The 25,372-nt window shown below is 35.2% G+C and overlaps 1 protein-coding gene across 7 annotated transcripts in view; it reads right to left on the bottom strand.

Moving 5' to 3' along the window:
- The window catches only part of LOC138704766 (uncharacterized), a 466,235-nt gene that overhangs the window by 236,652 nt on the left and 204,211 nt on the right, over nucleotides 1–25,372 (bottom strand). The window contains exon 3 of one of the 7 annotated variants that reach the window (XM_069832984.1): nucleotides 1,770–2,014. The exons of the other annotated variants lie outside the window; for them this stretch is intronic. The gene's annotated coding sequence lies outside the window, so the exon portion shown is untranslated. The remainder of the gene's footprint in view (nucleotides 1–1,769; nucleotides 2,015–25,372) is intronic. 7 annotated transcript variants of the gene reach the window in all.

The following is a 25,372-nucleotide window of genomic DNA, read 5'->3' as shown; positions in this document are numbered from 1 at the left end:
AGGCGATAATCACATGACATTAAAAAACTATAGGGTGCTATTTTAAAATGTTCTCGATGACGTCATAATTCGCACAATAATAGTAGAAAAAATATTATGTTTACATAAAAATATTCCTTTCTAAATATATGTATGAGGTTTGACGTGTCTGTGCTTTTGTCCAAAATTCCGTCATTCAATTATAGTTGCAAATATGCTTTACTCTTGAAAAACCCTCTATATAACATTCTTTCCCACCCACATCTCCATTTTGCGGTCACTTCATAATCATTCGCCGCATTAGTGAAGTCTTATGACTTGCACAGAGCAGAGCTGGGAACCGGACGTGGTTATGCGTTACGTGAATAATTGAAGAAATGTGATTACAGTGCTACATCCGGTTTCCTCCGGTGCTATCGATGGGGGGCGATCATGTTGAGGAAGAGAAATGTGAGAACAGCCGAATAAATGCCACACAAAACACGGAGCAGATATAAAAGTTATGTGAATTAGAGAAATATGATAAAAATGTTGATTTAAAATTATTGATTTCACTCGTGTTATTATACTATATAACACTTTGTTAGTTACACCAGGTGAAGTAATAGCGTAGTTACTTAGACCAAATTACGGTACATAGAGGAAGGTCTAGCAAAATGGATAGGATCGCTCATCTGCTTCGTGAGATCATACACCGTACTTAACAAAACAGTGTTGATTTCAACGTGAAAAGTTTTATATTCAAAGATTAAATTTAAAAAAATATTACGAAATTTCAACGTGGCTAACAAGAAAGATAGGCTACGGCGCGACGTCACATTCTTAGTCATAAGATGACCAAAAAGTTTATATATAAATGCATGTTTACATGAGTTTAATCAAGACCGTCTCCAATACTCAGACCTTAATACAGCAAAAATATGGCCGCCGCTGCGGTCCAACCATTTCCATTTATATAGACGGTTCCGCCTTATCTTTATGTCAAAATAGTTAAACTTTTCGTACCGGTATTTATTAAGTTGAATTACTAACTTTTGTCTTAAATAATAGTCCAACATTAATTTATGAGCAATGTTAGGTTAAATTTCAAAAGTGAGACAACAAGATAAATACGATGCGAGTAGAAACACATTGCTATGAAGTTATGAACTTGACAGTGCAAACGCAGCCTGCAAATAGTTTTCAGTAGGTTGAAAATCATACCCTGAACTCCGTATAAGTTACTGCAGTAAATGCAAACGTTCACTAATAGTTGTTGGGCATACAAAATAATAACACATACTTGAAATCAATGACACAATTAAACAAGTCAGCCAATATTAGGTCGACTACTGGCTCCTACGCTACTGCGCTACTGCTACTGCTCCTGCTGCTGCTACTGCTCCTGCTGCTGCTACTGCTACTGCTATTGCTCCTGTTGCTGCTACTGCTGCTACTGCTACTGCTTCTGCTTCTGCTCCTGCTCCTGCTCCTGCTCCTGCTGCTGCTGCTACTGTTACTGCTATTGCTCCTAATCCTGCTGCTGCTGCTTCTACTTTTTCTCCTGCTACTAATGCTGTTACTGCTGCTACTGCTACTGCTCCTGCTGCTGCTACTGCTACTGCTCCTGCTCCTGCTCCTGCTGCTACTGCTACTGCTCCTGCTGCTATTACTACTGCTACTGCCACTGCTACTGCTACTGCCACTGCTCCTGCTCTTGCTCTTGCTTCTGCTGCTGCTACTGCTAGTGCTCCTGCTCCTGCTACTGCTACTGCTACTGCAACTGCTACTGCTCCTGCGCCTGCTCCTACTCCTGCTGCTGATGCTGCTGCTGCTACTGCTGCTGCTCCTGCTCCTGCTGCTCCTGCTACTGCTACTTTTACTGCTCCTGCTTCTGCTCCTGCTCCTGCTCCTGCTGCTGCCGCTACTGCTGCTGCTCCTCCTACTACTGCTACTACTCCTGCTCTTGCTGCTACTGCTACCGCTACTGCTACCGCTACCGCTACTGCTACAGCTACTGCTACTGCTCCTGCTCCTGCTGCTACTGCTGCTGCTGCTGCTGTTAATAATAATAATAATAATAATAATAATAATAATAATAATAATAATAATAAATCAGCTTATATTTCATATTTTTAATAGATGGATGATGACAACCTAGGGTCCTTAGCTTAATTCGTCTTGAATTTCAATTCTTTGTTTTGTCACTTTTAGGCTTAAGCCTAACTCTTCATGACTTCTTTTCACTTTTCTTTATAATTGGTTTGAAATGTTTTTCCCTCGTTCAATATCTCTGTATAGTTATTAATGACGGAATTTCTTCTACGCTGTCATCTTTCATATTCAAGAAAATAAATTAGTCACCTTAAACAACAGTCATAAATGGAAAGCACACTTCTTTCCTGAACATCACTTTCAAACTGATCAAAAGTGCTAATAATGTCCCTTTCACACCATTCCCTGAAAAATTCTTCTTCTCTCTCCATCTGTTCCTCTTTCCGTTGATGTGGATTCTTTCTGGGTTCTAGAATGACTGATAGTACGGTATGAAAGTTGGTTAGGAAATATGGTTCTTTAGGCGTCATGGGTAAGATTCGAAATTTCCGGAGGAATATAAAAAGCATCACCATTTACTATAGGAAAAATATCTTTCCTAATAACTAATCTAGGTTCAAAATGTTTTATGTGTAACATTGTCATTTTAGGAGGAGAGGAACTGCCCATACTACCCCATTATCTCTTGGCTTAGTTGCCTCATAAGTGGTACCTTGTTGGTATCATTTGTGAGGTTCAGACCTGTCTTCGGACAGTTGACTAAACAACAACAAACTGTAATTTCCTTAACTTGGAAATTGTCACGATTATGCACCTAAACCATTTGTCGCGTAGTAAAGTTGTATTTTTCGGGAACTTAAACGCTGAGACACAGACCCACTATTAAAATTACAACCCGATACACAACACAAACGGCCCATTTCACGACATAATTAACACAAGAAAACATAACAAAACCACGTGGTAATCATGCTTGGACCGTTACCGGCGCCATTTTGGCCACTATCGATACCTACATTAAGGTCTGAGTCACAGTCTAAGACATACAGTCACGCAACTCATACGTATAAAATATGCCAACATTTGACAGCTGGCGCGACAGTAGCCCTCTAGCGGCAGGCAAGTTAAAAGTGTGCACACGACATATGATAACATATCAGAAAACGGGTTTTGCGTAATTTGTTTTATATTTTTATGCTATATAGTAAGTGTATATGATTCTTATTAATTTTAATTTAGAATCCTAGAAGAATTTCACACGCAGTTAATCTACAAGTTTCAGAAGCTGAGAATAAACGTAATTCTTTCTGCTCCTTACAACTGAATCATGGAACTGTTCACGTATCATGGTTTGAAATAATATAATTGTTCGTACGTGGATGGTTAATTAAATTCATTCCTGAATATATTTATGAATCATTAGAACTCTATATTTCCTGTGAGAAGAGTCAAAATTAGTAGCTTCAAAATTGTAGGTTACATTGCGTGGTGAACTCCTCTCCCTATTTCCTGAGAAATTAACTATTTTCCATACCGCAAATTGGGGTAAACTCGGCCGCTGAGGTAAACTTGAAAATAAAAAAGGGGAAGATTTAAACCTTAATATGACAGACATTGATTTATGAAGTTTATTATTTTTCATTTCTTAAGAACGGGTATTTCCTTTATTATTTTGAGTGACAAATAGTGCTGATATTATGGTTTAAATGTTTATGGCAAGTTTACCGCATTTTACATTACATTTCCAGTTTTCACACATAATGCCTAATTTTAACTTATCCTACCTATATAATACGTAATTTACATGCCCTTAATTTTAATATGACGTAGGTGAAAACAAATAAATGAACACACAATTTTGTTGAAAAAATTGTGACTTCAATTAACTCAGAAAATGTAGGCCTAATTTTATTTTCAGAGCAGAAGTGGTTTAAGTCAAAATGGGTAATGAGGGTTAAAGTAAACATTCTTTAAAATACAGCGCAAAGTAGCAGTTAATATTGAATTTATTTAAACTATTAGTAGTCAGTGAATAGCACGAAGGATATATTAATTGCTACTTTGCGCTGTATTTTACAGAATATTTACTTTAAATCTCATTACCTAATTTTGACTTACACCACTTCTGCTCTGAACAGCTCAAATAATCACTGGGAATGTAAAATCAACACCAATAGCAGTCATACAAATTATTACAGAAAAGATTGCTTTTTATATTAAATTTAAAAAGGCTCTTGAGAACTTAATACGTCTGCCACATGAATCTACACCAACACATCAGAAATCTATCGACACAGTCTGGATTTATTCAAGAAGTGAATATTTTGCAAAAGGATTACAATACTCCATGAATTCTTGAAAAATTAACACCATGATCCCTACTTGAATGCAATATAACGTTCAACTTTTGAAAAACATATAGAAAAAAAAAACACGAATACAAAAAGTATGGAATTACTTGCATTAAAAACTGTAGATACATTATCCAAAATCGGAATGGTTACACATTTACACATATGATTTCTACAAAAAAATAATATACTGTAACAGGTATTTACTTTGTTTTTATTTAAACTCTCCTTCCTGACATACAAATAGGTAACTGATAAGTAATAATAATGTTTTATAGAACACAATACGTAGGCTACCTACAACGTGGATTATTGGTTATTCCTGAGTTATGATTTTCTCATGGTCTTTAGGGAATCTGAAGAACGACAAATTCGGAGATTTAAACTTGTTGTTACTGCAATTTTCGTCATTGCACACATTGCCTTTATTCCGATGCATGATTAAAACGTTATTATAACATCTCGCATCCCTTTAAAGCACGTGCTGGCTGAACGAGACTATGGCCAGTGCCTTGCCTGCCGCTTGGGCGCTAGTGTCGCGAATGTTGGCAGAAAAAGTGTTGAAGTTTCGTGACTGTATGTCTTAGACTGTGGTCTGAGTACGGAACCACAGTCTAATAGATACAGTCACGCAACTCATACGTATAAAATATGCCAACATTTGACAGCTGGCGCGACAGTAGCCCTCTAGCGGCAGGCAAGTTAAAAGTGTGCACACGACATATGATAACACATCAGAAAACGGGTTTTGCGTAATTTATTTTATATTTTTATGCTATACAATAAGTGTATATGGTTCTTACTAATTCTAGTTTAGAATCCTGGAAGAATTTCACACGCAGTTAATCTACAAGTTTCAGAAGCTGGGAATAAACGTAATTCTTTCTGCTCCTTACAACTGAATCATGGCCCTGATCACGTATCATGGTTTGAAATAATATAATTGTTTGTACATGAACGGTTAATTCAATTCATTCCTAAATATATTTATAAACCATTGGAACTCTATATTTCCTGTGAGAAGAGTCAAAATTGTAGGGCATATCTCGTAGGGTACATCGCGTGGTGAACTCCTCTCCCTATTTCCTGAGAAATTAACTATTTTCCATACCGCAAATTGGGGTAAACTCGGCCGCTGAGGTAAATTTAAAAATAAAAAAGGGGAAGATTTAAACCTTAATTTGACAGACATTGATTTATGAAGTTCATTATTTTTCAATTTTTTTCATTATTATTTTGAGTCGCTAATAGTGCTGATATTATGGTTTAAATTTTTATGGAAAGTTTACCGCATTTTACATTACATTTCCAGTTTTCAAACATAAGCTTAATTTTAACTTACCCTACCTATATAATACGTAATTTACATGCACTTACTGTTATTATGACGTAGGTGAGAACAAATGAATACACAACTTTGTTGAAAAAATTGTAACTTCAATTAACTCAGAAAATGTAGGCCTAATTTTATTTTCAGAGCAGAAGTGGTGTAAGTAAAAAATGAGTAATGAGGGTTAAAGTAAACATTCTGTAAAATACAGCGCAAAGTAGCAGTTAATATTGAATTTATTTAAACTATTAGTAGTCAGTGAATAGCACGAAGGATATATTAATTGCTACTTTGCGCTGTATTTTACAGAATTTTTACTTTAAACCTCATTACCTAATTTTGACTTATACCACTTCTGCTCTGAACGGCTCACATAATCACTGGTAATGTAAAATCAACACCAATAACAGTCATGCAAATTATTACAGAAAAGATTGCTTTTTATATTACATTTAAAAAGGCTCTTTTATTTCTTGAGAACTTAATATGTCTGCCACATGAATCTACACCAACACATCAGAAATTTATCGACACAGTCTGGATTTATTCAAGAAGTGAATATTTTGAAAAAGGATTTTAATACGCCATGAATTCTTGAAAAAATTAACACCATAATCCCTACTTGAATGCAATATAACATTCAACTTTTGAAAAATATAAAGAAAAAAAAAAAACACGAATACAAAAATTATGGAATTACTTGCATTAAAAACTGTAGATACATTATCCAAAATAGGAATGGTTACATATTTACACATGATCTCTGCAAAACAATAATATACTGTAACAGGTATTTACTTTGTTTTTATTTAAACTCTCCTTCCTGACATACAAATAGGTAACTGATACCTAATAAATGTTTTATAGAACACAATACGTAGGCTACCTACAGCGTGGTACTTGAGGTTATGACTGAGTTATGATTTTCTCTTGGTCTTTAGGGAATCTGAAGAACGACAAATTCGGAGATTTAAACTTGTTGTTACTGCAATTTTCGTCATTGCACACATTGCCTTTATTCCGACGCATGATTAAAACCTTACTATAACATCTCGCATACCTTTAAAGCACGTGCTGGCTGTATCAATCCTATGACCAGTGCCTTGCCTGCCGCTTGAGCGCTAGTGTCGTGAAGTTGCGCGACTGTATATATTAGACTGTGTACGGAACCTTCTTCAGTTACAAGTCGGAGCATGGGTAGGTTTGACAACGCTGAGTGGAGGCAGGAGATTCTAAAGCGATATTGATGTAATTGTGCTTGCTCATTGCTTTCGTTGTACGTAACGTGTATTTTTTCAATATTACTTTATGCACAAAGGTAAGATCAAGATTCTGAGTAGTAATGTAAATTATTACGGATTCGAAAATAGTGTTTCATTGCCATACTTCAGAATACGGCGTAAGTAGGCTACTTACATGCAAAGACTGCTACTTAAAATAATTACAAAAAACATGTTTATATTGATAGTACAAAAGTAAATAAATAAATAAATAAATAAATAAATAAAAAATATATTCTTTGTACCTAATATAATAAAATCAATAATGCAATAAAGACATAATTACCTACGCAGTATCCTTAAGTTCCACTCAATTAAGAAATTTGTGGCTAGCAAATTGACAATGTTTTGCAATTTTATGGTGTGTCACCTGTAGCGTGAAAGGTCTAGGATACATTTTAATATTATCTTACGCGATTATCTATAGTGCTTTTCTATAAATATTTCAGATGCCCAGAAAGCGAGTTTTAGTTTTAACCCAGCCAGTCATCATAACAATACTGTTATCCTAAATTATTTGTTATAAACTTTTGTACTAAGTTATTTTACGACGCTGTCTCAACACCTAAGGTTATTTACCGTCAGAATGAGATGAAGGTGATAATGCCGGTGAAATGAGTCCGGGGTCCAGCAACCGACAGTTACTCAGCATTTGCTCATATTGGATTGAGAGAAAACCCCGGAAAAAACCTCAACCAAGTAACTTGTCCCGACCGGGAACCGAATCTGGGCCACCTGGTTTCGCGGTCAGACGCGCTAGCCGTTACTCCACAGGTGTGGACCGTTATAAACTTCTTAAAATATAATTTCAAATAAATATAACTACAGAAAACAAGCTAAGAATGTAAATTATGCAAATAAAATAAAAATGTAAATAGAGGAGACTACTGAAATATAATAAAGTATGAGGATGTAAATACAGTTAGGCCAAGTATAAAGATCTATGAAAAAATGAAGAAACAGACCTTCAACATAATACGTAACAAAACACATCATTATCTATCAAGTATGTGCCAATTAGCGTAAACTCAGTGAACTTTAAATCCTGTAAAAACGAAGTGAAAAGAAACATGTCTATAATTAATTTATTACAAAAGGAATAATATTAATAAAATTAATAAGCAAACCTTGAAAACCAACAAAGTGAGTGTCTGCATCTACAAATTATAGCTAATTCTGACGTATAGCATGCATTCCGAATCTCCAACAAAACTGCAACATTTATGGAATCACAAAACATCTGTTTACAATGAACTTGAAAATCAAGGCGTAACTTTATTGAAATAGTAGGCGAGACCCAACAATTTGGCTAGAATTCTGATACACCACAAACCACAAGTAAGACTATAAAAATCTAGTTTGGACAATATTTAATATTTAGAAGAATAAATTGTCAATCAGTTTGTCATTATTAATAACCGTAAAAATTGCCAAAGACTGCAGCCATATTTTCATTTATTGTCTTGTTTTTATCGCCAACATGCACTTTGTTTATAATATATCAACAATTAACGTTTGGTACGACCGCGAACATAATTCCATCGACACACACTCATATTGTAACATTAATTTACATTAGCACAAACACATGTTCTGTATCGTAGGCCTCCGATTGACAGTTAATTACAGTGTTGCCGACGTATGGTTCCGGCTTGTAGCTGAAGAAGGTTCTGTCTGAGTATTGGATAAGGTCTTGGTTTAATATAGCAATTCTTTTGTTTTTTAGAACTTTTTTAACATGTATTTATATTAAGCGATTGTCAAGATGGCCATGACTAGACCATGATAACCACGTGACTCCGACTCGCGGCGTAGCCTGCCATTCTCGTTAGTACGAGCTTCAAGATCTGACGTCACCTGCTTTGCAACGGCAACAAGTTATGCCAGATTACTGCTTAGTAATAGCACGAGTTTCGTCACACTATGCTGACATATGGCTGCCAAGTTTTCAGAATGTAAATAAGGGCCAGTTTCAACATTTAACTCTAGGAAAATACAAGGAACTTCTAAGAGAGAGAGAGAGAGGGAGAGAGACAAACAGACAGACAGATAAAACATCTACGAGCACATTAGCATGTTAAAGCACAGTTAAGCAAAAATATCTTAGTCGTACACCATTAAAGCTCTTATGTTCATATTACTGGTAAACAGTTTATTATCAAAATTTAGAAGACACCGAAATAACTTGGATTCAGATGGGAAAAGGTATTTGTAAAGTTTCTGTTCATACAAATGTTAAATAGATGTTTTATTTTCCTAAATGCAACACGTCCTCTCTGTTTCATGCGGACGAGAAACACTAATTTTGGTTTGAAACATTTTTCTCGTCTCCACACATACTACACACAATCCAACAACAATTGTATTAATGTATCAATAACCATAGAGAGCTTTGTTTGGGAATACAATTACTTTTAACTGAAACAAAATTATCTAGAGGTTTAAATTTGTTTGCTATTCTGTCACCGATGTTAATAAAAAGTGACCATTTCTTATAATTTTACAGGACGACATACTTACAAAGACGTAAGGAAAAGTATAAAAAAAATCGGGATTTAGTTGAGTGGGTTTTACGTAAATACGTCTGGCTTATATCGACATCGACAGATCTAAACGATATCTTTCGTTTGGCACCAAAATCAGCGCGCTAGGACATCGGAGTCGCGAGATATACTGCTCGGATATTTTCCACAACTCCCAAAAATTGCCGCCAGTGGCTGCGGGCAACTCGAGGTCATGCTCGCATCGTAGTCGTATAGCCGATTGAACGAGACCACATTTATTTCAATCATGTTGTTAGTCACGAAGTTGGTTGGGTCACTGGCTGAGAAGAAATTGCCTTATGAAGGATGCACTGGAAGAAATGGTCAAGGGTTCGGAACAGAAGAAGATATCAGATGATAGATGGCAAAAAGATATATGGATTATATGAGGAGACAAAGAGGAAGCCAGAAGATAGGAAAGACTGGAGAAAGCTGGGTTTCCAGTGAAAGACCTACCCTTGGGCAGAACACTGAATGAATGTGTCACGAAGTTTTAGTGTCGGAATGGATCGCACTGCAAACATTACATTGCCTTTCCATCCTAGAACCCCATGTTGTTGTTGTTGTTGTTGCTGTTGATTTATTAACTGTCCTAAGATAGGTTTGAACCTCATATGTGACACCAATAAGGCGAACTCATGAGACCATAATCTGAACACACGCTCTCGTCATGAAACAATACTAACAATACCATCCCATCGCACCTCCTCATACTCATCTTCTTTCACAATAGCCCTGCCAAGACTCTGGAATTCGCTACCTGCTAGCATCAGGGACTGTCGAAATAAAATTGAATTCAAACGAAAACTTACTAGGCACTTGGTCAGTAATTGATTACTTGTAAATAGTTTCTTTAATCTATCACAAAATATTTCAATATCCAGTAATTTCATCACTATACAATTTTGTTATTCTAGATTTAATTTGTAATTCAGTAAATATAAAATATTCTTTGTTTCTCTATGATAAATTATCTAGCTTTAATTATTCAGGTAATCTTTTCGTACTTTGATTTTATTGTAATTGTAAATTTAATACTAACTGTAATATTATTTGTAATTGTAATTGTAAATTTAATACTAATTGTAATTTTATTGTTGATATTGTAGTTGGAATCTCCTGGTAGAGGGGCAGAGAAGGCCTGACGGCCTTATCTCTACCAGGTTAAATAAATAAATACTACTACTACTACTACTACTACAACTAAGCAAGGAGATAATAGGGTAGGATGGCAGTTCCTTTCCCTGTCCATTGCATATATCGCTGACTAGTAACATAATCAGACTTCAGATTTATTCAAACAATTGTTCTTCCTCTGACACAGATGTACCCCATGTGTCGGTCTGATTTTAAAGAAGAATTCATGTCAAACATCGCTGCCCGTCTATGATATTATAATGCCCATAAATACGGGATTTTTGGTGTCCCGTGTCGATTTCACATGGGACAAGTTTTTCGGGTCTCAAACACGGGACAGTTCGTACAATACGGGACACCTGGCTACTCTTTACTGAAGCCATTTGCTTAGCAACGGCATAAAGTTACATTACCATTATGTTTCTGTATAGGCCTATATGTATATTACCGAATTCTTCTGTGATGGAGAAGAAACAGCTTCTAATTGTACAGTAGTGGCAAACAAACCGGACCGACCCTTGTAGCTGATTTCAGAGCCTTGTTCACTCCAGAGCACGATAGACTGGTAACTAAGACTTTCGTGGTTCGAATTCTGCTTGGGAAGGAAACTTTTTTTTTGTTCCTTATTCAAATTTATTCCCAATACTTTTCGATTGCAGCAATATTTTACTATTTAATTAACTTATTATTCCCAGAACATGAATTTTACCAGCAATCTAAAAGTATTGGGAATAAATATGAATATGGAACAAAAAAGAGTTTCCTACCCAGGCAGGATTCGAACCACGAAAGTCTTAGTTACCAGTCTATCGTGCTCTGGAGTGAACAAGGCTCTGAAATCAGCTACAAGGATCGGTCCCGTTTTTTTTTTTGCCACTACTGTACATTTAGTGCTCTTCAACAAGAAATTTACTGAGGTATTCGATGTTATTATTTCTAAGAGATACGACGAAATGTCAGTCGTATAATTCGGCGATTTCAGCATAAATGTTTCAAATCTGTAAATCATTAATTGAGACGTTAATTGCAAAATCAGATACGTCACTAAAACATAACTTTTCAGTATGAAGGAAAAAGGTTTGCAGGAACCAAGGATTTGCAACCAATACTATTCTTTCATCATACAAATCCATATGATGTATCTGGCTTTGGAGCATAATACGTCGCTTATCTGACGAAGTGACGTAAGCGCCAAAACCAAAAATTTGGAGATACTTCGCCAGCACACTTCGTTGGACCATATCTATATTCTGACGAACTGGCGTACATCCATCTCTAATGGTTACTTGGCAGTGAACATCGTGTTATCGTCGTAAACGCCATTGCTCTTTCATTCTTTTTCAGACGAACTGGCGTATCAGACTCGCAAGTCGCTTACGTCTCTTCGTTAGGTATTACCATTTTTAAAATTGGTCGTTACGTCTATGTGTGCAGTGTATTGCTAGGCTCCCTATAATCCATGGATTGCCACGTGATGCCAAAAATGAACATTTATTTATAAATTCGAGCAAACTAACTATTTCAACATTATTAAGCTGTCTAGAGTATGAAATTGGCACAAAAAGAAACAGATTGAATGGACTACAGTCAGAGAAGTCAGAGTGACCAAAGACGACCCTAACTGCGTTTTTGTAAAAACCAGTCATTTGGACGAACATTATGAGCAGCTATCTCTGAAATCACGGAATATTTCTGAAATTCTGAAGCTTCCTCTGCCTCTTCTTAATGTCACCTCTCCAAAGATTTCGGTTGAGAAGTACAACGATTTGCAGCAGCTATGCAAAGGGTCAACACCAGTAATAAGAGATGTTTATAAAACGTTCTACAAGGAACTCCCACATTAATTCTAGAGTACAACAATTATTATTAACCCATGAACATTTTCAATACTTGTTTGTGTTTCTTAAAATTGTTTGTAAACAAATAAATACATTGAATAATTTCAAGGGAAAAATTGTTCCGGGGCCGGGTATCGATCCCGGGACCTCTGTTGAACGTACCAGCGCACTGCCAACTCCACCCGACACCGTCTCAACTTTCCCTTTATATCCACATAACTCGCGTGGGCTGACGAAATGCCAGAGACCCACATCGAGTGCACACAATCTCTGTGTGACTTGGAATTGTGGTTTTCTGTTAACGTACACAGTAACGTATATATTATGCAAATCTAATCTTTTAGGTAAAGCTCCCTGTAAAGCCGATTTGAATAATTTCAAGGGAAAAATTGTTCCGGGGCTGGGTATCGATCCCGGGACCTCTGTTGAACGTACCAGCGCTCTGCCAACTGAGCTACCCGGGAACCCCACCCGACACCGTCTCAACTTTTCCCTTTATATCCACATCAAGTGCACACAATCTCTGTGATTGTGTGCACTCGATGTGGGTCTCTGGCGTTTCGTCAGCCCGCACGAGTTATGTGGATATAAAGGGAAAAGTTGACACGGTGTCGGGTGGAGTTCCCGGGTAGCTCAGTTGGCAGAGCGCTGGTACGTTCAACAGAGGTCCCGGGATCGATACCCGGCCCCGGAACAATTTTTCCCTTGAAATTATTCAAATCGGCTTTACAGGGAGCTTTACCTGAAAGATTAGTTTTGCAAATAAATACATTATTCATTAATTTTATGTAATTTAAAAAAATTCTTGATTTTGCTTTATTAAAATAAGTTTATAATCCTCTTTATTTCCCAGACTTTCAAATAATTATAATGTATAATAAAAATAAGAAATAAATAAAATTAGTCAAAAAATAAATAAAGAATAATAGAACTAAAAGAATAGCATAAATTAGTATTATACGATCAGTCGTGTGTATGGCGTAAGTGCCTTCCTATTATAAGTGAAATCTTTCGAACAGACGTATCTCCAATTAAGGCCTTCTTGGCCTATAAGGTATCAAAATTTTAGAGTTTGCCATTAGTCCTTATTAAGAGAAACGATAAACGAACTGAATCAATGTATTATCTTTGACGTGTCAATTTATTACTTTGAGTTGTAGGTCCGCATATAAATACACTTTTCTTTCAACTGCTCTCCTGTAAAATTACACATTTGTCGCTTACGCCACTTCGTCTTTTTAGCGACGAATAGTGCTATAGCAGTTGTAAAAACATATGAAGATATGAAATATAACATTAATTAACTCATTTTCGAAAAAAAAAATGAGGTATCTGATTTTGCAACTACACGCCTCAATTCATAACATATGTGAAAAATATTTTTCATATGAATCTAATTTGAAATTCCATGTCTAGAAACAAACATCTAAACCAATGTTTTTCAGCATTTTTGAATATATAGCACACATATGTAATTTAAAATCCCACGTCACTCTCATATAAGCCTATGTAATCTGCACCAATGATTCTCACGGGTTAGGTCTCTTTCTCAATGCTACTGCTCCAATACCCATAAACGGTGGCAACTTTGATTGACACGTGACGAGTCGCGAGCTCCAGCTAATTCTTGGTTCTTCCCCTCAACGCGGAGATTTTTCACTCCGAACCGACCTGAGAAATTGAGTTTTGGAATTTTGTGCCTACAGTTCGTGTAAAGCAAATGAGACTGTAGTTTTTGCTCGTTTTAATAAATTTTAATATATAAGATTTAATGTGTTAGATTTCAGAAAAAAATTGTGGTAAAACGCTTGGGGGAAAATTTCCAACTTACAATTTGCCAGAAAGTGTAGTGTCAATGATTGGATGAAGTGCAGTGTATTCACAAACATCTGTTCCCACACCTTCCACCTCAACATCACAGCCGTCAACAACACAACCAGACTCGGCATAAGAAGGTGATGACGACGAAATTATGTTTTTCTCCGCATATGTATGTTTTTCTTATTTTTATTTAGTGATATTTATTATTAATTTTAGCGAAATTTCTGGGGATTTTTTTAACAAACTTAGGAGAGATTTAGCTACTTTTTGTTGAAAAGTTAGCGAGATTGTAGAGCGATATGTTGGCAACAGTGACATTAAATGAACTTACAAGCAAATTTTGTAATCATTCTGAGGGGACTAGAGGATAGAGACGTACAGATACCCTTTCTCGACACTGTGTTCGCCTTTCACGTAATCCGTACGTGGTATGAGGTGAATGTATCCGAGAATCGCTCATACGACATACAGGTTCTAAGAAACGGGATGCTGTTAAGTTCCTACATATATTCCGTATAACAGAGTGCTCAAGGATTCAGGTTCAACAGAATTACGTAAGCATCTTGTATGAAATTTCCTCGTTCGCGTACTCCACGAACTGCTAATAAGCTTCAATGCAAACTGCTCACCAGTGGTCTTACAACTCCACAGGTTACGCAAGATTAGAATGACTTCCAGCAAATACTCACTTCCAGTGCCTGTTTACAGTAGGGGCCAAGGATATGAAATATTCACGCTTCAGCATCTTAAGTATAAGTAATGTTTTTTTTTTCTGCCGTAAGTATAGGTTAGATCTCGCGTCATGAGAAATCCCAGAAGTCAAGTTTCCTACACACTTCTAAACAGGCTATATCAGTTCCATCTACAATAATCCAGCCATATACTTGAACTTGTGTCTCAGCCTCTTAAACTTCTAGGATTTATCTATAGACATACCACAAAATTCTCTTCTCAAGATAGTTTAAAAATTCTATTTTTTTTTTCACTAGTTAGATCAAAACTTGAATATTGTAGTACTGTATGGAACCTCTATCAAATTAAATATATTAACGAAATTTACAGTGTTCAAAAAAGATTCTTTAGATTTTTGTTTCTTAAATCATTTGGTTAAGTTACTATCCCTCCTGGAATAATGAAAGTAGTATTTCGTACTCATTTCTTTTGTCTCTCTTTAATTTTGAAAGTTTTCAACACAGAAGAAATAATATTGATATAAAATATCTCCATAATTTATTAACAAGTTCTGTAAATGGTCATCTATTGTCTAGGATAGCAATACATGTACCAAGAGAGAACTGTAGGACCAGTAAAACATTTAATACTGAGTGTCCATTTCAAAGTGTGTCATGACGTCACTGTTGATGTGTCAGCGATTTGAAGAGAGTTTCAGCTTTTGTGTCAGAGAAGTTGCCTATTAATCAAGGCGTTCAATCTGAACTTGAGAACGTGTACGGTATAACTTGAACGTCGTAGCAACGATCTGTGTGCTACCATAACCTCTTTCGAACTGTTTTTTGCGCGGCCAAGTCTTACGCAGAGTATTTGTTATCATCGGTTGCGTACGGCAACATTCCACAATACAAATGAAATGCTCCGTGTCCATGTTGACCGTCGAAGTTAATGTCAACAAATACGTAAGTAATCGTCTTAACCCTCTCCCCATATCGCGACATTAAGGAAAAACTCATCTCAGTACATGTTTCGAAACAGTTGACATTCCTGCCACTACCAGCGTTACCGTACGTATCGGTAAGTACTCTTCTGAATGAACGCCGTACTTGCTAGGCAACTTCTCTGGCAGATAAGTAATACACCTCTGCGGAAGTGTAGGAAGGCTGAATTCTCTAGGCTCATCGACTAGCCACGTGACGACATACAGCGAGCCATGACACACTTTGAACTGAACACCCAGTATAAACTATGCTAGGACATAGTTATATACACTAAAAAGTGTTCATATAAGTGTAATAAATTACTTCTATTGTATATAACTATCTCACTCATGAACACTGTTGTATCTGACCTAACTTATGTAATTTAATGCTAGGACATGTTATTATAAGTACTCTCCACTTGTTAGGATCTGTTCCTCCTATAATAAACTGAGCAATATTGACATCTTTCAGGATAGAACCACACTCTTGAGAGAAATAAATACCGGTAGCTGTCAAAACACTCCATAAGTATTTTGCTAATAAATAGGTCTTAACTGGTTTGCATATTGTATTTTTGGTCTTCTTTCTTAAATTATTTAATATCAATTATCATTACTAAACTCACTCCTAATTCTGTTAACATTGCTAACGTAACGTAGGTCTAGTCCCTCATCAGTTATTGTATTATTGTTATTAATCTGTGACTAGTTATTTGCATTTCATCACTTGCTCTATTACTTTAATATAATCTAAGTTTTCTTCATACTGTAAATACTTTTGTTTTTGTTTACCGAGATTTACATGTAATATTTGCTCGATATCTTTTGTTGAGTAATATTGGATTGTAACTGTTTAAATTTAAGTTTAAATTACCATTATTATATGTATTACTACTGTTATTTTCACTTTTCTCTACTCTGTAATTACATTATTGAGTGGATTAATTAAATAAATAAATAAATAAATAAATAAATAAATAAATAAATAAATAAATAAATAAATAAATAAATATCAACACTATTATCAAATATTCTACAATGATAATACTGGAAAGCTTGCCTGGTTAGCATCGCAAGCGGCGACGAAAAGTGACTGTGCTGCTATCTAGCGTGTTGGATTGTTTATACACTCCTTGCGGCGTGCTAGGTTACGTGAGGAAAAACGAAGAGATGTGCATTTGATGTCAATAAGAAACTACAAATCAACAGAATTATTTAGAGTCACAAGTTTCACAACAAATTAATAAGAAGTTACAAAGTTATTGGAATAGAAATGAAATGAGACAATTCTTGTATTTTCAAATGTACAATTATGATTTAGTTGTGCATTACTTTGGAAACTTTCATAGGCTACATTGCGTATTTCGTTTCTTAGCTAATGGTAATCCATTTTATTTTTGATGTAACAATTTATTTGCACATTGAAATATTTGTCAGTGAAGATACTGGCACAGTCGCTGCTTTAGGAATGAAGCCTGTATCTTGTATTTTATCTTTTATATCGAAAAAAAAAATCGAAAAATCGAAAGAGAATTGGGAGGACAAATTTAAAAGGTACGCAAAGCGCGTCCTTGCAAGGGGTTGGGGGCTGTACAAAACTAAATATGTGAGCTCCAAGTCTGCTGGCCACTAGTCTCACTCCGGGTTACGCTGCTCCACTGAAGGAGCTCTAGAAAATTTTGAAGGGGAAGCCGAAATGGGACGTAACCTCTTAGGTACCACATAATCTTTTATATCAATCAGATGTGATTTTAAATGTCTGCAGGCATGGTATCTTTTGATGGAAAATAACTTATAATTTGCTTTAAAATTTTACACATTCCTCGAATAATGAAAACCATTGCTTGGTTTTCAAATGGTACTTCCGAAATTTTTACGTCAGTTGAAGTTTGTTGATTAGGCCTATCTATACCTAATTCAATGAATCCCTCAAAGTGTCTGTTTTAGCATTATAAGTTATATTTTCCTTCAAAGACATTTCATCTTCAACAATAATAGTTACAACCTTTTCATTCAATGGCATAATCTCGGATTTTATTTTTAATAATTAATTGTAAAATGGTGCGATTTATACCGGGGCCTATATCAAATTCATGAAGTCAATTTTTGAGAAATCTAACTTTTGGTAACCATAATTTTCTTCTTAAAAATCTTTAGCCTTGAGGTGAACATTAATGGAAAGTTGCGGACAAACTTTTGTCGTAAATGGAACATCGTCTCTCTGTTTCCTTCTTTTTAAGCACACTTATGACCAATGAATTCACCATCTTGAACAATTTTAATTAAATCGGCATTTGAACTTGCTGTATTCAGAGCTGTCATTACCACGTGAGCCTTTTTTTATCTTTTAGGATTTCTTGCATCGTAAAAAATAACTTAATTTACTGAAATATGAATATTGCCTTTAAAGTATAGGACTAGGCAAATTATTTGTCCGAATAACTACCTGAATCCCTTATTATGAAAAAAAAAACATGAGTCCACTTTCTTCATAAAATCAACCATTCACATTTTTATGTTACGCATCCCAAGGCACACTACTTGGTTAAAAAAAAGTAAAGACTTTACATTTTTATACGAAGAAAACTATAAAGAAATTGTGTTTTGTATGAGCAATGTAAAGTAGATTTATGCATTTTAGTACATAACTGTTTCAGTTAACACAGAGAATATGTTATTGCTAATGCACTATCTAATTACATGATGGAGAAGTATCGTCTGTCGTTTCTGTCTGATATCAGAAAACCCGTAGCCTCCTCGATGCAAGATCTAATATGTTTCTTTGGGACCTTCGAGGTTCTTTCATTGTGCTTTGATTTTGACTCATTTTCGGAAGGAGCTATTAAATTCAGTGAAGGAATAACTGTTATCTTCAGTCTGTTATTAAAAGCAGAGTATTAAAAATTAACAATCCTACGATTGATTTGAAACTCAGGTAAACTTTTCCAATTTATTGCACTCTATTTTTATTTTCCCCTAATGTTAAAATTATGGTTACTGAAGTCCGATAATCAAAAGTGATCTGAATATACGAGTATTCTGTGATTTTTGTGCAGATATTCTGTCCCTCTAATTTTAAACGTTTCGTCTAGAACTGTTGACAACGTTTTTAATTAGTGCTCGCATTTTGCTTATGATATTGTTTGTGTTATGTTTCGTAAAGAATTTTAGCTAAGAATGAAAATAGCAATAGCAGCTGACGCGCCCTATTAAACCTCATTAACTAACGCCTGTCTTTTGCATTTATTTACCCAATGACCATGGCACACCTAAAAGACAAAAGCAAATAACTGTAGAATAGTAGAACAGTAAAATAATAATAATAGTAATAATAATAATAATGATAATAATAATAATAATAATCACCACCGTTATCATTAACATCTTGTAATAGAAAAGTAATATTCTACTGGTGGAAATCTGAAGAAAGCATATTTTGCTAAGCGTAGTTTTACAAAACACAGAAGAAACAATTCCACATTTAACTGACATTGTGTGCAACTATAATGAGAATAATCCTTACGACATCACATGATTGTTCAAGAACAAAGCTCATATCGCAGTTCATCGGGCTGTTCGTCACGTCATCCTCGCTGCCTCAATCCCTGCCGCTAGATAGCACTGGCGAGTCATTCGCCACTTTTACCGTGAACTTTCCAGTATTATCATTGTAGAGTATTTGCTATTATAAAGCCGAAGTAACCTCCTAAAGCAGAGGTTCTCGAAGTGGGATCAGAGGACCCCCGAAGGCTCATTCTGAGGTAGAGATGAGGAAAAAAATAACGTAACGGTTATTTTGGAACAGTTCCTTGCTTGGAACTGAAATACTTGCTGTTACAAAATATTCGTTTCAGTTTGGAACTACATTATGACAACGCCTGTTCCACAGAATGGAACATGTTTAGCACTATTGGAAGCAGTGCCGCCAACTTTTGGAAAACACTGGGAGCGGGAGGGTTAAAACATTTGAGGTATAAGTTAAATAAATCTCATAAATATAATGATAACACGACAAATTATTGGGTAGACTTGGACCCCAGAGTCCATGTAAGTTGGCGCCACTGTTTGAAAGCAGAATTGGGAATCCTTTCGTCGCACTGAAATAAATGTTGGAAACTAAATTAAAAGATAAATAGTAAAGATACTAAGATCGTCTTTTAAGAAAAGTACACATTATCTTGAAACTGATGTTACTGAGTGACGGCTATGTGAATAATGTTCTTACTTTAACTGGCTTCCAAATATATCCCAACAATGAAGAAACAAAATGTTGTACAGGTGCAGATTGATTAAATTATTAACCACAGGTGACAGAGTAATCAATTTAAATTAATTCATGTAGGAAGCAAGTGTTGCTTCAATTCTCAAAGAGCAGAAAAAATTTAGTAATTTAAAAAAGGCTGAGATTTAACAGTCTTTTTTAATGGTAGAAAACTAGGAATGAATAGGTACCTCGCGGGGTATGCCGGAAGAAAATCATAATTATATTTACGAAAGTTTAAACTATACAAACAACATATCGGTACCACTTGTGTAACGTATTACTTGACACAAACTAAGAATAAACATTTCCTAATATGGTGCAAAATAAAAAAATACAAAAAAATAATTTTACGTATTTTGCTATTATTATCATCACAGAAATAGTTTTCATGGTGTTCAACACATCTTTTTCACATTCTACCGTCTCACAGTGCGAGTGTTTACTGCAGACAAAGAAAAACACTTATATAACTTCTTCTTCTACATTGCCTTCTAATCCACATGCATCAGAAATGAAACGTCATTAACTGCATCCGAGTCTGTTATAAAACTCAAATAACTTCATGTCTCTGACGTTGTAAGCCCAATATTTTTCATCTAACATTTAATAATTGTTTTTTACATTTTACCTTCTTTAGCTGTAGATAGTTTACTTACTTACAAATGGCTTTTAAGGAACCCGAAGGTTCATTGCCGCCCTCACATAAGCCCGCCAGCGGTCCCTATCCTGTGCAAGATTAATCCAGTCTCTATCATCATACCCCACCTCCCTCAAATCCATTTTAATATTATCCTCCCATCTACGTCTCGGCCTCCCTAAAGGTCTTTTTCCCTCCGGTCTCCCAACTAACACTCTATATGCATTTCTGGATTCGCCCATACGTGCTACATGCCCTGCCCATCTCAAACGTCTAGGTTTAATGTTCCTAATTATGTCAGGTGAAGAATACAATGCGTGCAGTTCTGTGTTGTGTAACTTTCTCCATTCTCCTGTAACTTCATCCCGCTTAGCCCAAATATTTTCCTAAGCACCTTATTCTCAAACACCCTTAACCTATGTTCCTCTCTCAGAGTGGGAGTCCAAGTTTCACAACCATACAGAACAACCGGTAATATAACTGCTTTATAAATTCTAACTTTCAGATTTTTTGGACAGCAGACTGGTAGATAGTTTATATAATAGAAAAATAACAATACATACAAAAGCAAGCAGTGACATTTTACAACATAAACACAACTTGAGTGGAGAAACTGCGAATAATACTAATAATAACCAGTCTGACTCAACAATGCACTGTATTACTGTACTTATAAATGTGTTTGTTGAGAAGAAAATATAATGCAGGTGTGTATCATCACAGCAAATATCACGTTTGTATTCATAAAATATTTACAACACGAAATACAAAGCAGGGTACAACCACAGTCTAGTATATACAGTCACGAAGCTCAATACGTAGTAAATATGCATCCATAGAGATAGTTGCTGACCGCTAGGATCGCTAATATCGCCTCATTACAAACAATGCGAAATATACCGGCACAGTTCCTAGCAGCCTCACAACTCATGCTTCGAGACAGTATATACTAGACTATGGTACAATTTTACCTCAGTAAGATGATTCGTTAATAATAACAAATTTACGCCTATTAATGAAATAATGAAATAACTAATAGTCCAAGAAATAATTCGAAAGGACAGGTCCTAGGACTGAAATCTCGGGAACAATTAAATAATTACACAACATTTTGGTAAGACCGTACCCCCATGAGGAATGTTAAAAACACTTCCTGTAGTTATCACTAGATAGATATTTGATAAACAGAATTCCTTTTTCACATAGCAGAAGTGTTGCCAACCATGCGATAAATTATCGCGTTATGCGATATTTTTAACCCCGTTGCGATATGCGACAACACTTACTGGATAATGCGATAATTTCGTTAATCGTATCATTCCTCAGAATTAATTCTACTTCACTTTATATATGAGGAAATTATATTACTGGGTAATGGAACACATTTGAGTTTATTCTATCCTTTTGGTACTGCCTGAATAAACGTTTCAAATATGTCTCGCTTTCCGCCAAGAATCTCAGGGGAAAACCCGAATTCTTCCCCAGCTTGTGTCATAGTTTGCTAATTAATCACAACAGTCTATTGGCAGCTGCCGTTGGTGCTTCTGTGCGAGAAGTGACTGGAACTTTATCAAGTGTAAAATTTTGATATATTCTTACCTATTAATATTGTATGTTTGCGATATATATTTTTTCTTTCTGAAAATTCGAGATAATTTTTAGACTACAATTTCATAATTTTGTGTTTGAAGTTTGACAACGCTGCACACTAGCCTACAGTTGACAAGCGTCCCTCTTCAAACTAGACATTTCGCTAGCCCGCGCTACGAGCGTGCTAAGGCTCGTAACACACTTGAAGAGTTTTCGCTAGCGAGAAATGTGTTACGAGAAAGAGGCGAAGAGCCTTCCTCCACACACTTGGCGAGTTCTCGTTATCACAGATCACACCTCGCTATGATCATCTATGCACTGCCTTCATGCAGAAAGCATTTTTCTGATTATAGTAATCACTCGTTGGGGGGAAATATTATAGGTTATGTATTTACGTATATTGTCGTACTTAAATATATAACCTGTAAGTTTTACAAATTACGTACGAACGCTATGTTGAATCTGAGTATTCAGATGATGAGGAAATGGAGTTACATGAATATATTTTGTTAATGAAAAGAAAAAGTAGGACTAAAATTAAAGCCAGAAATATCTGAAAATCACATTGTATCTTACGAAAATAAGGGCGAGTTTTGGACGCTGGTTTCGATTTGAATGATGATACGTTTAGGCGTTATGGACCACAGTTTTTTGCCATTCATGATATGATAGAGGATTCTTTGCTATGTTCTGATTAAAATTATGTAAACTGTTAAGACATATAGATACATTATTTCAAATGTTTAATTAGTACTATCAAATGTCATAAAAATAAAATATAGCCCTATTGATTTTCAGATCATCTGATATTTGTCTCCAGATTTCTTCTTTAAGTTCCGTGTTTTTATTGTTTTCATCCCGTGTATCATATAAATAGGTCTACGGGTGACATCATACAAGGTCGATAAGTTTCTGACTGCAATTATCAGCCATCTTTCCTCATTTTCAAATAAAACCAATACGATTCATCGCCACCTGTGATATCTTTTCCTACATTCAATCGTCATAAAGAGTATAAATATCAAACATCTTTGATAAATGTGTCAAGAAAATTCGCTGAGCTACCGATTCCAGCGAGAAACTCGCGCGAGGTTTTTGCCTCGAACGAGAATCTCTTCCAGTGTGTGGACGTCCATTTGAATCAATGTTATCAATTTTTTAATTTTCTCGCAACACATTTCTCGCTGGAAAACTCTGCAAGTGTGAACGGGCCTAAACTAGCCCCGGCTATCGATTGAGATTACTTGTACAGGATTCATATCATATCATATCGCTAACACTGGTTTATGAATACGAAAAACGTTAGTTCGCTGATCATCCACCGGAAGCCCGCGCTAAGAATGTCTAAGAATATGGCCCCTGAGAACCCTCGTAGTCGTAGGATAAGGCCTATAGAATACCATTGCCTCATCCTGTTGGAATGCAAATGAAATTAAACGCGTTTCGTAAACTTAAAACAATTATTAATACCATATGTCATCATCGACAAGACAAGATTGATTGTAAAATAAGTAGTACATGACGTCAGTGTTTCTTTTTATGTGGCATGATTGCACATTCTGCAGTTAACAAAGTTAAGTGTAGAATGTCAATGAACTTACAGATTAGAATTGCATACCTGTTACGTAATTTGGGCGGCTTCAAGTTCGTGAAGAGCTGCTGAAGGACAAGAGGTTGGAATTCTCAGATATCAGCCTTTCGTCTGTAAATCCCCGCTGTTGTCCTACATAAGATACTTTCACATCAACTCTTCCGTTTTCCCGCTAGAATTAAAGTTCCCTTAACGTAATAACTAGAGACCGTTTCTCGAAAGCTGCATTAGATAGCACTTGTGTTCCAACAATTGTGATTCATTCACTTTTTCTTTTAGAATATAACCTTGAAAAGATTTAGGAATGCTTTCTGGGTTGTTGCACTTGTCTGTCCATTTATTCCGATCAGTTCGCAGAGCACTAGCTAACCTTTCTGCTAACCTCAGACGACAATGCCATCGAGGGTAATATTCTGAACGACATTCTATGGGGGAGAGTATATCCGCTGGATCACTAAAGGAACTATGAAACTCAACGCAACAGTAATAAGTACAACAAATGAAGAAACTATCACTCAAGTAGGAATGCTAGATTTGCAGACTGGAAATAAGTAACACCTTTCATTGACATTCAGTTTCTTAAATAAATAAATAAATAAATAAATAAATAAATAAATAAATAAATAAATAAATAAATAAATAAATAAATAAATAAATGACTGAATAACTAAATAAATAAATAATTACATAAATAAATAAATAAATACATAAATATATAAATAAATACATAAATAAATAAATAAATAAATAAATAAATAAATAAAAATATATATATAAATAAATAAATACATAAATAAATAACTAAATAACTAATTAAATAAATAAATAATTAAATAACTAATTAAATAAATAAATGAATAAATGAATGAATTAATTAATTAATAAGTAAATAAGTACATAAATAAATAATTAAATAAATAACTAAATAAATAAATAAACAAACAAATAAACAAATAATCAAATAAACAAATAAGCAAATAAATAAATAATTAAATAAACAAATCAACAAATAAATAAATAATTATTAAGTGCTTAAGAGGAGGACGGATTACGCAATAACTAATAAAATTAATTATGATTTATACATTCAAAGTTATATTATATTGGGTTGGTGCATAAGTTCGTAGTGTTTTTGTTTCGCGAGTTGGTACTCCGGTTGCTATGGTTTTATTTATCAATTGTTATTTTTTATTTGAAGTTCGATTGTTATGCTTTAGTTTACATATTGAAGTTTTCATTTTTGCAGATAGTGAGTGGAGTCGTGGACGCTAGAGATTGGAGTGTCAAATGGAGAAAGTGGAACATTTCCAACATCATTATTCT

The sequence above is a fragment of the Periplaneta americana genome, chromosome 8 (genome assembly GCF_040183065.1).
Source record: "Periplaneta americana isolate PAMFEO1 chromosome 8, P.americana_PAMFEO1_priV1, whole genome shotgun sequence".
NCBI classification, from domain to species: Eukaryota; Metazoa; Arthropoda; class Insecta; order Blattodea; family Blattidae; genus Periplaneta; species Periplaneta americana.
This window is presented reverse-complemented; position numbering and strand designations above follow the sequence as displayed.